The sequence below is a fragment of the Photinus pyralis genome, unplaced genomic scaffold (genome assembly GCF_008802855.1).
Source record: "Photinus pyralis isolate 1611_PpyrPB1 unplaced genomic scaffold, Ppyr1.3 Ppyr1.4_LG6, whole genome shotgun sequence".
In the NCBI taxonomy this organism is placed as follows: Eukaryota; Metazoa; Arthropoda; class Insecta; order Coleoptera; family Lampyridae; genus Photinus; species Photinus pyralis.
The window spans coordinates 13,636,974-13,650,522 of NW_022170663.1; the positions used below are offsets into that span (position 1 = coordinate 13,636,974).

The 13,549-nt window shown below is 36.5% G+C and overlaps 1 protein-coding gene across 4 annotated transcripts in view; it reads left to right on the forward strand.

Annotated features, from left to right (window-relative positions):
* The first annotated feature begins 3,213 nt into the window (after positions 1–3,213).
* LOC116175051 (contactin-associated protein-like 4) overlaps positions 3,214–13,549 on the forward strand; it is a 236,162-nt gene continuing 225,826 nt past the window's right edge. For all 4 annotated transcript variants that reach the window (XR_004146231.1, XR_004146230.1, XR_004146232.1 and 1 more), the window contains exon 1: positions 3,214–3,591. The gene's annotated coding sequence lies outside the window, so the exon portion shown is untranslated. The remainder of the gene's footprint in view (positions 3,592–13,549) is intronic.

Consider the following 13,549-nt stretch of genomic DNA (forward strand, 5'->3'; position numbering starts at 1 on the left):
AGGTGAGGAAATATCAGGAAATTATCAATGCAGTTTACCTTACCTTTCGCTGTTGAAACCCTTGGACCGTGATGTACGGAAGCTATGCAATTTGTAAATACTTTAGGAAAGAAATTGAAAAATGCCACAGGAGAGCACCGTTCAAAAACATTTCTTATTCAAAAAATTAGTCTGGCCATTCAGCGCGGCAATGCCGCTAGTATTATGGGCACTTTCCCTTCTACAATATCTTTAGATGAAATTTTCTTCCTCTCTTAAATCTTGAAACCTTTTTTTTTTATTAAATACATGTAAGTTATATTATAAAAATTTCAATATTGCAAATAAATAATTATTTCGTTTAAAAAATTTCAATTAAAAATATGTCAATATTGTTTATTTCGTCTATGTTTTTTGATCAAAGTTGTAGAAGGCGAAAGAGAGCATTTTGGATTTTCTGGTTCAGACACAGTAGGGGTTCATTTTTTATTAAGAGAATTGGATCGAGGTAATTGCAGTGAAGTTGAGCTAGAGGCACCCACCGGGTTGATGGATAGGGGGGCACCTGAGTGATTGTAAAGTGTTTCCGTGGCGTGGGTAGTCACATTGGCTCGTCGGGGCTAAAACCCAGACTGGTAGAGACGCAGGTTGTCGCTGGGAACCAACCTCCCAAGTCAAGGTGTTAACGACCGAGCGAGGACTGCTTGGTGTACAGTGTTGATAACGGTGCTCCTCGGATACTTAGTGACCTCCGAGTAGTGTCTCCTTTTCTTAGGGAAGGGGCTGGCAACCAAGCTCTGGGAAAAGTAGCTCTTCCTAGGTGAGATCGCATTTCTGCACTACTCATGGGAATAGTTTGGACATTCAAACCAAAGAAACCCTTTCGTTATGGGGAACCAACAACGAAACAGGTTCCAACGCAAGGCCTCATTCAATGACCTGGTGGTGGGTCAGCTTCTATTCGCAAGAGGAACAGGACTGGTACACAAATCCAAGTTTTTTATTAACTAATTTTACAAATACTTTAATCACTTATAATTGCACAAGAAGTTTGTATTTTACCGAGTAAATTTGGGTTGTTTAGGTAATGAAAATCTGTTGCCTAGCAATTTGACGAGAAAAACTGTCAACTAATAAAAATGCGACACCGCAGGTGGAGCATTTTTAGGTTGACAGTTTTTCGAGTCCAATTGCTAAAAGGAAACAGATTTGAATTGCCACAATCCAAATTTATTCGGTTTAAATACAAACCTCGAGTGTAATTCGGCAGGACAATTTAACGAACAAGAAATTCACCAAACTAATCAATTATTGACAGACGTCAAACTAGTCATATGGGTAAGGATAATGCGATTATTGGTTCGAAAATGAATAAGTGAAAAAACGACTAGTGCATTTGTCGCTGGAAAAGTTGCAGGTAACTTTTGCCGCTGTCAAAGTGACAATTACACTGCGGCTTATGTGATTTTTTATACATGAGTTGAATTGTCAATCATAAACGATTTTTCCTATTTGTCATGATAAATAAATAGTTATCACCGTGCCTCGAAAAAAAAATGGTCTCGTAGCGACGCTGGTGACACAATACTAAGCTCGGAACGGCTTCCTTACAATGATATGGAGAAAATAATCCTGAAGCTGCAAATTGGAACCTTGTGACGGCAAGAAATTTTCCAACGAAATCAAAAGCTCTAGGGTGTAGTTTTTTTTAGAACAATTGTGTTCATGGATTGAAAGCATGTACGAACCGGGCTTTAGAAATGAGTATGAACACTGTTTCTATTCACAGAAACGGAGAAATTCGTTTACTAAACCAGACAATTAATTATTCTTGCAGCTCCGAATGCTCACGTCCTTTTGGAAGACAAGAGAACGTTAATATAGCATGATCTCTGTTTTTCATTAATTAATAACCGATGTTAGTTTCCCAATGTTAATTGAAAATGAGCTTTAAAACTGCAAGGTGGTACAGCTTATTTTATTGTTACAAATTTTCTAAGGTGGAGTTTTCCATAATGCATAAAAAACACCGACTCTCGCCCTTGATGAATTCTGCACCAATCTATTTAGCGACGAAACTACGTGGTTATTCCTTGGTAGTTTCCGACCCGAAATAATCAAAATTTTACTGGTCGCATTGATCACCCAACGCGAATTGATTAAGTTTAATTTTCTCCAACGATCGCGCACGGGTTTCTTTGCGTCTTTAACAACGACGTCTTAAAATTTCTCCGCTTTACTTCTTATTAATTAAAGAACGCCTCCAAAATAGTTTGTTATTAACGCAAACGGCCATCTTTAATTGTTGATTCGTTTGCTTAATTCCCGCTGTACAAATCAAACAAAACCCAGGGTAAATAAATCATAAAATACGACAAACATAATATGCCACGTTGTAGTATCAAAGATGCTGAACTAGCAGTTATAATCAAACAGCCCTAACTGAAGATGATCCAAATCCCCGACATCCGGAATCCATTCAGATTCATTTCCCAATATTCGTCCCACGTATATTCCAAAGTTGCCTTATATTTCTGTGATAACAATGGCCACGATGAATTCGCTTCCAAAATTTTAACTACCATCAGGCAAACGTCCGCCGAAATATTCGCTTCCGGAAGATTCACTCACAAGTAACATTCTAATCCGCTAGAACACTACCTCGCCGGAAAAAATCTACGTTTAGAAACTAAACTCCAACAAATATCGTGCCCACTTATGGTTACTGAGAAAACGCCTTGGTTTTTTGGGGTGTAATTCCCAAACTATGAATATAACCATTTCATGGCGTAAAACCTAAGAATAGTTCTTAAACTTACTTACAGAGCCACCTTTTGCTAGTTTGGTAGAACTCGACATGCAACTGTAAAGCTTTCTATTTAAGTGTATACGCGATGTACATCAGATACCGCCTCAGAAATTCAAATATTTCCGTTTTGTGCGCGCCTTTGTAATTTTATATTCATATTATAAAACGGATCAATAATTAACTTGAGAATGACCCACATTTAGATTTGAATATCGTCAAATAATTTTCCAAAATTTATTCTTTTATGGATCGCACAAAAGAAAATTCCGGTGTAATCCAACCGTCTCGCAAGGTTGAAAAGTTTAGCATCAATTACAAACAAAATTAGTACCGATTGGATAATCGATGCTAAAATGACTACTTGGATGCATTTCTTATTAATACGGATACAAAATTGTCAGTTCACCGTCAACTTTGAACAATTTTAGACGCTTAATCTTCAATCTTGATATGAACAAACGTACTGCACCAAGCGTGGGTGGAAGGGTAATCATCAGCACGCAAACAACTTTACTTTTAGTAACCTTAAGTGAGAATTTAGCAGTCACATTCAAACGGCGGCGATAGTAGCAAGCCGAAGCGTCCTAAAAACGGATAAAGTGCTCGCGTATTTCCAAAACGAATGAGAAACGTTTTCGAAAGTTGTGTTTCGGTCAAATTTGAAATTTTGTGCGAACAAAGGACGTATAAATGGTACACATTACGAGACGTTGCAGTTATTATCTTGCAATTGAGTAAATCGCCAGCGTCTTCCATCCAATTGTTGTCGTGACGTCACGTCATTTCCGGCACTATATTAAGGGGTAAGACTTGAGAGACAAATTGAGGTAATTACTTAAATCCAATAGAACAGATCTTCAGTTTTCTAATTTGAATGCGGGAGAGATTTAATCACATTTGCAAAATAGTTTCAGCGACTCTCATTAGGAATGTTAGTCCTCTATAAATTTCATTTAGATGTTTTGGAACAGTTTTCTCCACATACCACATTGTCGCTAATTATTGACCAAAAAACCTTCCAACTTCTAAGTAATAACTTAAATTGGTGACCTGAAAGTGTTTTAATTTTTGAGCTTTCAGTTCCTCTTGAACATGGAAAATCTACTTTATTTTACGAAACATGGCATTAAAAGACAAAATTCTCTCAATTTGGTGTAAAGTTTATTTCCTTTGAAATGGTCGACCACAATTTTAGTTCCTCTCGAGAACTAAATGAGGAGGTTTATCACTAGTAAAAAAAACTGCCTCCCTCAAGACCTTTGGCAGTCCACTCATTTCTTGTCTCGATTAAATTAGAAGTATGGTTTTTGGTTTGGAATCATATTGAGCTTCCAAAACGGATCCTTGTTCATTTCAAGATAATGTACAGTCGTAATTTTTATCTTTATTGAGTTCAGTACATGACCGTTTCACAAATGGAACACTCTAATAGAAGCACAGGCCATGATCACGGTAAACCATAAATAAACTTTTTTTTACAATAGAAGATAATTCCTAACAATTATTTACTTAAACATTTTACGGCACAATCAAACAATTAACGAAAATTGTTCCATCGTCTGTAATTTGTAAGACAGGAAACTACTTCTCAGGAAAGCGAAATGCATCCATAATTCGGAAGGTTTATGTCTACGTCCTTATGCAATTATAATGTGAGTTTCCACTATGATTAATGTTCCAAGAGCCATAGTTCTCTGTTCCAGGAGAATAAGGCTACTAAATCACAGAATTAGCTCGTATTTTCACATACGAAATTTTATAGGAAAACACCAAAAGTCAACAGTCTGATTCGCATCAAATATTAAAAATGTTAGAGCAACTTGTCTGAATTGAGTTGGCAAAGAGCCAATGCATTAGAGGATACCAACATGGTGATTTGGTATAGTTGTATTGACCGAGGAAGCGAAAACACAAACTGGGAAAATTCTTATAGGGTAGTTAATTCATTAAATCATTTGCTGTTGTTAGTTTTGTCCTGAAGTTGATTAGAAGAAATAAGTTGGTCTCATGGAGGCCAGCCCAAATACAGCGCAAATTCACTCGGTGATTTATCCAAATTTAAAACAATTTCATAACATACCACCACCTCAAGATATCCATACAAACTGTAAAGGGTAACTCGACAATATCCTTTGAATCGTTTAGCCGAATTCAAGGAAATTTCATGGTTTTCAAAAACCACGTGAAAATTGGTCAATATACTCTCTTTTGAAATTTTAAGGATTCCTACCTCAAGATATTTTATAAATATTGCAAGGGATAACTTGAAATTAAATGTGCGTTCTGCCTAAAAGCTTTTCAGCTCTTTTGTGTCTAAAGAATATGGGTACCAAATTTGGTTCCGATCGGTTCAGCCGTTTAGTCGGAAATGTGAGTACAGACCGACTGACAGACCGACGTCATCAAGATTTTGTTTGATTCGGATTCCTGGTGCTTTAATACGTATATTTTCGTCATTTTTTATTCCCTATCGTGCGGGTGGTATCTAATCAGTAAAATCATTCAGTAGAAGAAACGGCTAAGTCCAGGGATCGGCGGGCGCTTACGTCCATGGAAACAACAAATCAGGATTACGGCACAGGAACACGGTAGCGATTTTGCTAACGGAGAACGGAGGCATTAAGCATGAACAGTATGTACGGGAAACAAAACAAAGGAGAGCACACTTTTTTTGTTATCAACGGAAAGGAACGTATCAAATCTTGATATTCAAGTGGTACGGTAGATAAAAAATTACTAAAGATTAAATGCACACTATGCGCTATGCTATGCTCGACGAAATATCGAAAATCTCCCTCTAAATTGTGCTGTTCCCAAAATAATTGGAAATGGACGTCAAATTTTCCAGCTCGCCAGCGTACTAGGGCGATAACGCGCAGGCGCAAATATTAAAACCTCTTTAATTTATTACTCCACTACCTAGCCGGTTTCTGTCCTAGTTCTAAATTAACATAGGGAAATTGAAATCCTAAAATATTAATTTTTCCCCTGTAGGGGCCATCGGATGCTACAAAAACAATTTACATATCTCTACGGAAACAATTAAACAAATAAATGTACAGGTCCGGAACTACAATTTTTCGTAAGGAAGCGCCCGTTTGGGTGCTTCCATGTATCGGGTGTTAAATAAAGCTGGTAGCTTTCATCCATGTACGGTTCGCTCATTAATCCTAACCTAATTCCGGTACGAAAACGGGTGCTTCGTGGGGTTTTGGATTTTTTTAGTGTTATATAGCATTACAAATGGAGCAATTAAACGAGCTGGCACTAACACAACAGGAGATAGGCCAACAAATGTGCAAAATGTTGACCAATATGAGGAAAGACTCAACCTCCAGGAAAACCATAGAGTACGTTGTAAAATGTAGAGCATGAACGTCAACTGGAAATTTATCGGCAAGCTATCGAACAAAATCATAACGACAATCAGCCCTGTGATGTATCAGGAACGTCAAACTTAACGTGCAGGTTATCTTCCAAAACCGTTAAAGTACCGAGGCCAGCAGACAGAGCAGAATAATGTAGAAATGGATAAGGAACAAGGCACTCCGGATCAAAAAACAGGAAGTTCGTCTGAAACAGTTTAGAAGGATACTGCTCCAGAAGGAGGAGGAAATATTGGAACATAATTCACGCCGGTAGCAAACACTGCCCAAGCCCAAGAAGAAGTGGGATCTAATATCCGAGCTTAAAGTAGACAGACATTCAGGCATATGATGTGAGCTTCTCACATGCATATTTTAGAGAGGACGCACAGTAACGAAACTGCAATATGAGTACGACACCATACAAGAAAGGTTAAACGTGGAAAATTGGGCTTGTTCGCGAAATTGATCCATTCGAACGAGACGTTTTCTAATGCGGAAAAAATGCACTATCTAAAAGGACATGTGGACGGAGAATTGGTAAGACTTACACAACATCTGCTGATCTTGAATAAAATTATTTGACAGCATGGGAAATCCTCCAAAACAGGTATAATAATAAAACATTAATGGCGATCCTGGAATTCCCGAAAATGGAGAAAGAAAATGGATTTAAATTGAAACGGCTTCACGACATCCCACATAACACAAGTACGTACATAGCAAATACATAGTACGCAGAGCGTTGGATTTGCGGATGTACATTTTACGTACACTTACGGTTCATGTACGTGTATTTTACGTACGTGGTACGATGTTTTTGCACAACTCTGTGCATACTAGGAACGTACATTACCGTACGTACACTAGACGTACTGTTATGTATGTATAATGTACTTGCTTTTGCACACGTACTAACACATAATTAGTACGGCACTTTGTACCCAGCAAGTACAAAGTAGTGCGAATCATGTACGTGAAACGTACGTGCATGAACCGTAAGTGTACGTGAGATGTACTTCTGTAAATCCAGCGGTGTACGTACTATGTATTTGAAATGTACATACTTGTATAGCCATGCGGTTCAGTTATCTTTCTGTTAAACAACAGAGCGGATTGTGTACCGTGCGCGGGCGGATAGTTTCCAAATTCTAACGATTGGGATGAAATGGTCATCGGCCGGCAAAATGACAAAACACAAAGTGTGACTGTGTTTGATGTAGTGCTCCATTTTTTATAAGTTTATAATATTGAGGGAATAAATGGACTAAATGGTAAAAACTTATATTTTGGTTAATTTTCCTTAGTATATATTTATAACATTCGTTCATCAAAAATGCATTCCAGCAATGGCCTGATGATGACTTTAACAGTCGAAATCGATTGCCCTAAGGAAAATTAACCAAAATATAAGTTTATACCATTTAGTCCATTTATTCCCTGAGACTGACTGATTCGACAAAATATTATAAGTACTCTTTTATACCAATGTGTAATGACTCACGCGTACCGTCCAGCTACACAACTTAGAAAACTAAAGTAAGGAAAGCCGATCTTGGTACCTAAAAGAGCAAAGCGCGTGCGCATGTCATGATCTCCTGCAAAATTACGAGTTAACCGAAATTTCCGGCGTACCATGTACGTACCTTGTACATTATAGAGTTATAGGTGATCATATACAAATCACGTACATAAGGCGTACATGTTTCTCCCATGGATGTACGTACGTAAAGTGGAATAAAAATTTACGTACAGTACGCTATATGGAACTATACAGGAATGTTTAGACACGATCTCAAATCTAGGAAGAGATACAGCGAAATTGGGTTCAATGGTAACTAGGATCATCGCAAGCAAATGGGACGCAGAATCCAACATGTTGTTTGAAGAAGAGGAATCCTCGAATACTGCGATATTTGGGGTAAATGACGAAGTATACAAGGACATTCAGGCGTTAAACAAAAATCAGCAGGAATTAATTCGCGATTCAGACAGACAAACCAAATTAATGTTGTCTACTATATCAACATTTAAAAAAACAGAGTGTACCTATATTTTAGTGTGCAGTCCCAACAGCGAGAGTCATCTACAAAGATTCGCTTATTTCTTTAATAATAATAATATACACTAGTGTCGAGATCGCTATAGGAACGTAATAACCCAGAATAAATCCGGTGGTGGTGAGCAATAACCAATAAGGGTAAAAAGGGTGGGTGGCCAATGAGGTGAGAGTTTCTGCTGCTAATTTGAAATCCCTATACGCGTTACAAAAAAAATATCCCATTTTAAAAACATTCTACTTAAATAAAAAGAAAGAACATTTGTCTCTTGTCTCTACTACACGTAAAACTAACATACATCACAAAATTCTAAGCTCAGATAATATCGGCAAAAGTACGTGGTCGTTTATTAACAACAATAAGGTCCAAAAAGACACTCAAAACTATAAACTAATGGAAAATCGCGGTACATTGATGATCCCCTGGAGGTAGCCAATCTTTTTAATAACCATTTCAGAAACGCTCCCCTGGACACGATACACTCAATAAAAAATAACAACCCTAGCACTTTAAGCACTAATACTAACCAGAGAACAATGTATCTATACCCTTTCTGTGAACAGGAACTAATCCAGTTAATCAATAACAAAATAAAAAGCAAAAGATCGGCAGGACCTGACGACTCTCCTTGTTTTTTGGTTCGTATAATCTCTCACGTAATTGTGAGGCCCTTAACATATTTAATTAATTTATCCTTTTTAACTGGCGCGTTTCCAGAAGCCCTTAAACTGGCAAAAATTATCCCAGTTCACAAAAAGGGGAATAAATACACTCCAAACTATTTTAGACCTGTCTCTATAACATCCGTCTTCTCAAAAATTTTTGAGTATTGCTTTTTAAACTTAATTAAACAATTAAATACTGAATGTCATCGAGTACGCTACCTTAGGTACTATCTAGATGTGAAACAGCTTCGGATGTTCTACTTTGCCTGCATTGAATCGCGGCTCAGGTATGGTTTGTGCCTTTGGGGTCGGTCATCCACCTTCAATCAAGTTTTTGTCACACAGAAGAGAATCGTTAGATGCATATGTGGTGCAAACTATACACAACCCTGCAGACCGATCTTTACCAAGCTCCGCATACTCCCACTACCCTGCTTATATATCCTGGAAGTGTGTAAAATTATATTTAAAAATAAACATCAACTTCCACATAATTGTGACATACACAAATACCACACAAGAAATACTAATGACCTCAGAGTGCCACGAGGAAGAACTAATGTCAATCAGTCCAGTCCCTATATTATAGGAGCTAAAATTTTCAATAGCCTGCCATTTCCATTAAAACGACCAACAACTTCCATACGTTCAAACGTAATCTAGTCAGTTTCCTTTTAGACAAGTTGTTCTATAACGTTGAAGAACTCTTAAATGATCCTGGTGCATCTCGGTACGTAGCAAACCGTTAATTTTATTTATGTGTTTGTTTCATTGTTTTATTGTATGTTTGTACTTACTCATGTTTGACTCTGTCCTATACATCTCTTGTCGAAACAGGATAAATAAACATTATTATTAATAACACTAAGATGGGGATTGGGTAACATAACGGCGCCATTATGGCGCATTCAATCGGGAACGTATTATTCCAAAAGGTTCTCCGTAATTCTGCAATTCGGGAAAATTTGATAATAGCATAGAGTAATATGATAATAGTCATTAACGCAAGATTATTCAAGATTCTTCAACTTAATTTAGACTGTACGCTGTACTACGGATAACTTTCAATGCAGCGCGTTGCAATTTAATTTTAAGTATTTTAGTTACAGTGGTAGGTACTGTTCCGTGTTGAGTATGTTTAGCTGTAACAATAGAATAGGAGTAATTTAAAGTAATAGCTTCGCCGAATTTCAATCTCAAACGTACACAATTATTGGTTGGAACGACGCAAAAGGTTTAAACTTAGGTCTGGTGTTCTACCCTCTTATATTAAATGTAGATCGTAAATCTAAAAGTTCGATTGCATTCGATGAAAATAATGAACTGCTACATTTGACCTGGTGCTTTGCATAATTAAGAGATTATGCATATAATGAAATTGTCGAGGTGGAAGAAAGAATTATATTTCCCGAAAAGAAATGGGAGCGTCTTTGACGAGACGTTACCTACGTAGCGCAGTGATTCGTAACGAGCCAGTTATTCTCTTTATTGAATGTGATTGTTAAGACAACAGTTTGAATTGAAAATTGCTCATTACACCGGGATTTAAGAGAGCAAGTTAATGTGCACCAACTCAAACAAGTTTAATTATGTAAAATAGGCGTCCAAATTTCTTGCCGTGGAAGACGTTTTCGGAGGAAAACCGTTCAAGAGCACAATTGGAAATTTTCTCGTTATCCCATCGCTAGGTGTAATTTATAAAATTAGTGTCATTATTCGATTTAATGTCCATTGAACTTCCTTTTCGTTGACAATTTTTAATGCATATTTACATCCTAGGAACTCAATTAGATTAGTTTTCTTTTTTCGTGTAATGGATTCCCTTTTTAAATCTCCGAATAATGGTAATGCCAATTTAGCAGTGAGTCAGAGATGTAATGAACTTGTGGGTAAGACGCTAATTGAAGTACTTTGTTTCAAGGTTTTACATGTTCATGTACTTATTTTTGTTAATTTTCTCAAAACGTTTGTAGTGCAAAATACGAAACCGAGCTATACCATTCACAAACTTTCTTACAAAAAATGTAATTACACAATCCGTTATTATAAGATTGGTTGGCACGGTTCAGGTGATGCATTAATTTTAGACTAATTCAATTGAAAATTGCAATGAAGAAGAGGAAATTCTCTTAAAAATCACGAAATTTTAAAATGGAATTGATTCTTTTTTATATGGTTGTGGTTGATGTGTAACAAAAGTATAATTGAATCTTGCTATGTAAATAAGAATAAATTTTCTTAAAGTTACAAAAAATATGGTACTATAAAATTGGACTCGTTTTAGATCGACTAAGAAATGAACATTTCTAAAATATTATAATCTGAAGAGCGAGCAGAAATGAGAAAAAATACCCAATCTTGATTATCATACGACGTACGGTGAAAAAACTACCAACAAATATACCAAAGACTTAATAGAAAGTCCACTTCATGATGTATCATTTTGCCTTGCATAGAAAAGTGTTTCCTTGTCGTATAATGGACTTTCCACTACCTTAAAATTTTTCTCCAATGTCTTCCGAGTCCTTTGAAAGCTATCTGAGCCCTTTCCAAATCTATCTAAGGGTGTAGGAAGTTCTATACAGTCTGAGAAAAGCAAATTAAAGGACAATGGAACGGCTATGGAATACATTCCAAATGGTTTCCCGTTTATCGGAGCTTTTAGGCCGTTATATGCTGTTTCTAAGAAATGACTTCGTGAAGTCTAGCTTGGTAGATTCCGGAGGGTGTCTGGAAAACAGTTAAGCGCCTCTTTAGAGTTCTCAAGCTTTTCACTTTCAGTCTAGAATCTCTAGACGCTTTTTGGGGCTTGTAGCGTTAAATACGATAACGTCACATTTTTATGATCAACTGGCAGGCACGCAATGAAAATTTGATCAACCCACAGTGACCTACCTTACCAACGAAATGGGGTATAAAAATGCGTGCCTCAGCATAAAAATTCAGTCAACTCCTGTTAGTCATGGTGTAGGTGCCCCATCAGGTTTTATTGTTCACTCATCGTAGAGAATCACCCTTGACAAAATTGCACAGCTGCAAGGATTCCCTAGAAAGCGCTTAAGGGACTTTAAGTACGGGGTTATTTTTTGATTCCGCACAGTAACTATAAGAGTATAACTAGATTATTTAAATAATTGTTTCCCAAAAGAAACTATACAGTCATAGTCGCTACAAATTTACAGTCACATCGCCATATTTGTTATTACCTGGAACCCATTTGGAGCCATAACCAACAGAAACAAGTAAATAAGGTTTGCCCTAAGGCGGGTAACTTTAACGCACTTTCCATGCATTGATCAGTACTGCCAAAAAAGCACCAGCTTTGCGCGCTATGTCTGCCTGAAGCATCTGTGGTTAAATTTACAAAAAATACATTTCAATAAATAAAAAAGTTGACATTGCTTAGTCTGCGCATGCGCACATCTGATGTTTAAAATATGCGACATGTTTGCCTTTACTAGAAGCATGCGTTGTTAAAAATTGTGTACAATTTATACGTGTTTAGGTTGGTTTCACTTGAAAATGAGTTGCATTATGTAAAAGCACATCAAAAACTACCGGAAAGTGAGTTTCATGAAATAACTTTCAGCCTGTAAAATGGGCTTTAAGCAGAAGTTATACGTCGTTTAATTGATATTTTGTGCTTTATTAGAAAAAAATTATTGCAAGGATATCTGCAAAAATTTCATTGACTTCGCCAACTGCAATATGTTTGCCTTTACTGGAAGCATCTGTTGTTAAATTTCAAAGAAAGAAAAGAAATCTTCATAAAAAAAGTTGGCCCTAAATAAATAAATAAATCAATATATAAACTTTCTTATTTATTGAGCTATTTATTTGAAATTTTAACTATACCTATATATGCTTTTAGTAAAGAAAAACATAGCCATTCTTATAGAATGTAGCCTGTAGAATCCATAATTTCAAACAGTTCCGAGATTGGGCTACTAGTTCAAAAGTTACAGCCCTTTGAATTTTCTTTCGAAATTGGTTTCTAGTCTATAACTTTTGATTGAGAAGTCTGATCGAAAAAGTACGAATTGGTTTGGATTCTACGCACCAAAATTAATAAGAAAAAGTGTTTTCCCGAGAAATTTTGGTGCAGTCGATTTTTGGTAAAAAAGGAAGGTTATACACTGCCTTTTTTTGAGCCCCGAAAAAAAAATTGTCCCAGATCAACCCGGAAAAAAATTTCCTTATAGAATGTGGCCTGTAGAATCCATAATTTCAAACAGTTCCAAGATTGGGCTACTAGTTCAAAAGTTACAGCCCTTTGAATTTTCTTTCGAAATTGGTTTAGTCTATAACTTTTGATTGAGAAGTCTGATCGAAAAAGTACGCAATGTTTTGATCTACGCACAAATTAATAAGAAAAGGTTTCCCGAGAAATTTTGGGTGTAGCGATTTTTGGAAAAGTGGTATACATGCCTTTTTTTGAGGCACGAAAAAAAAATTGTTCTCAGATCGACCGGAAAAAAATTTCCTTACAATGTGGCCGTAATAGAATCATATTTCAAACAGTTCGGATTGGGTATAGTTCAAAAGACACCCTCTTGAATTTCTTTCCGAAATTTTCTCAGTCTATAACTTATTGAGAAGTCTGATCGAAAAGTACGTTGTTTTGGATTCACCACCAAAATTAATAAGAGAAAAGTGTTTTCCGATCTCTCC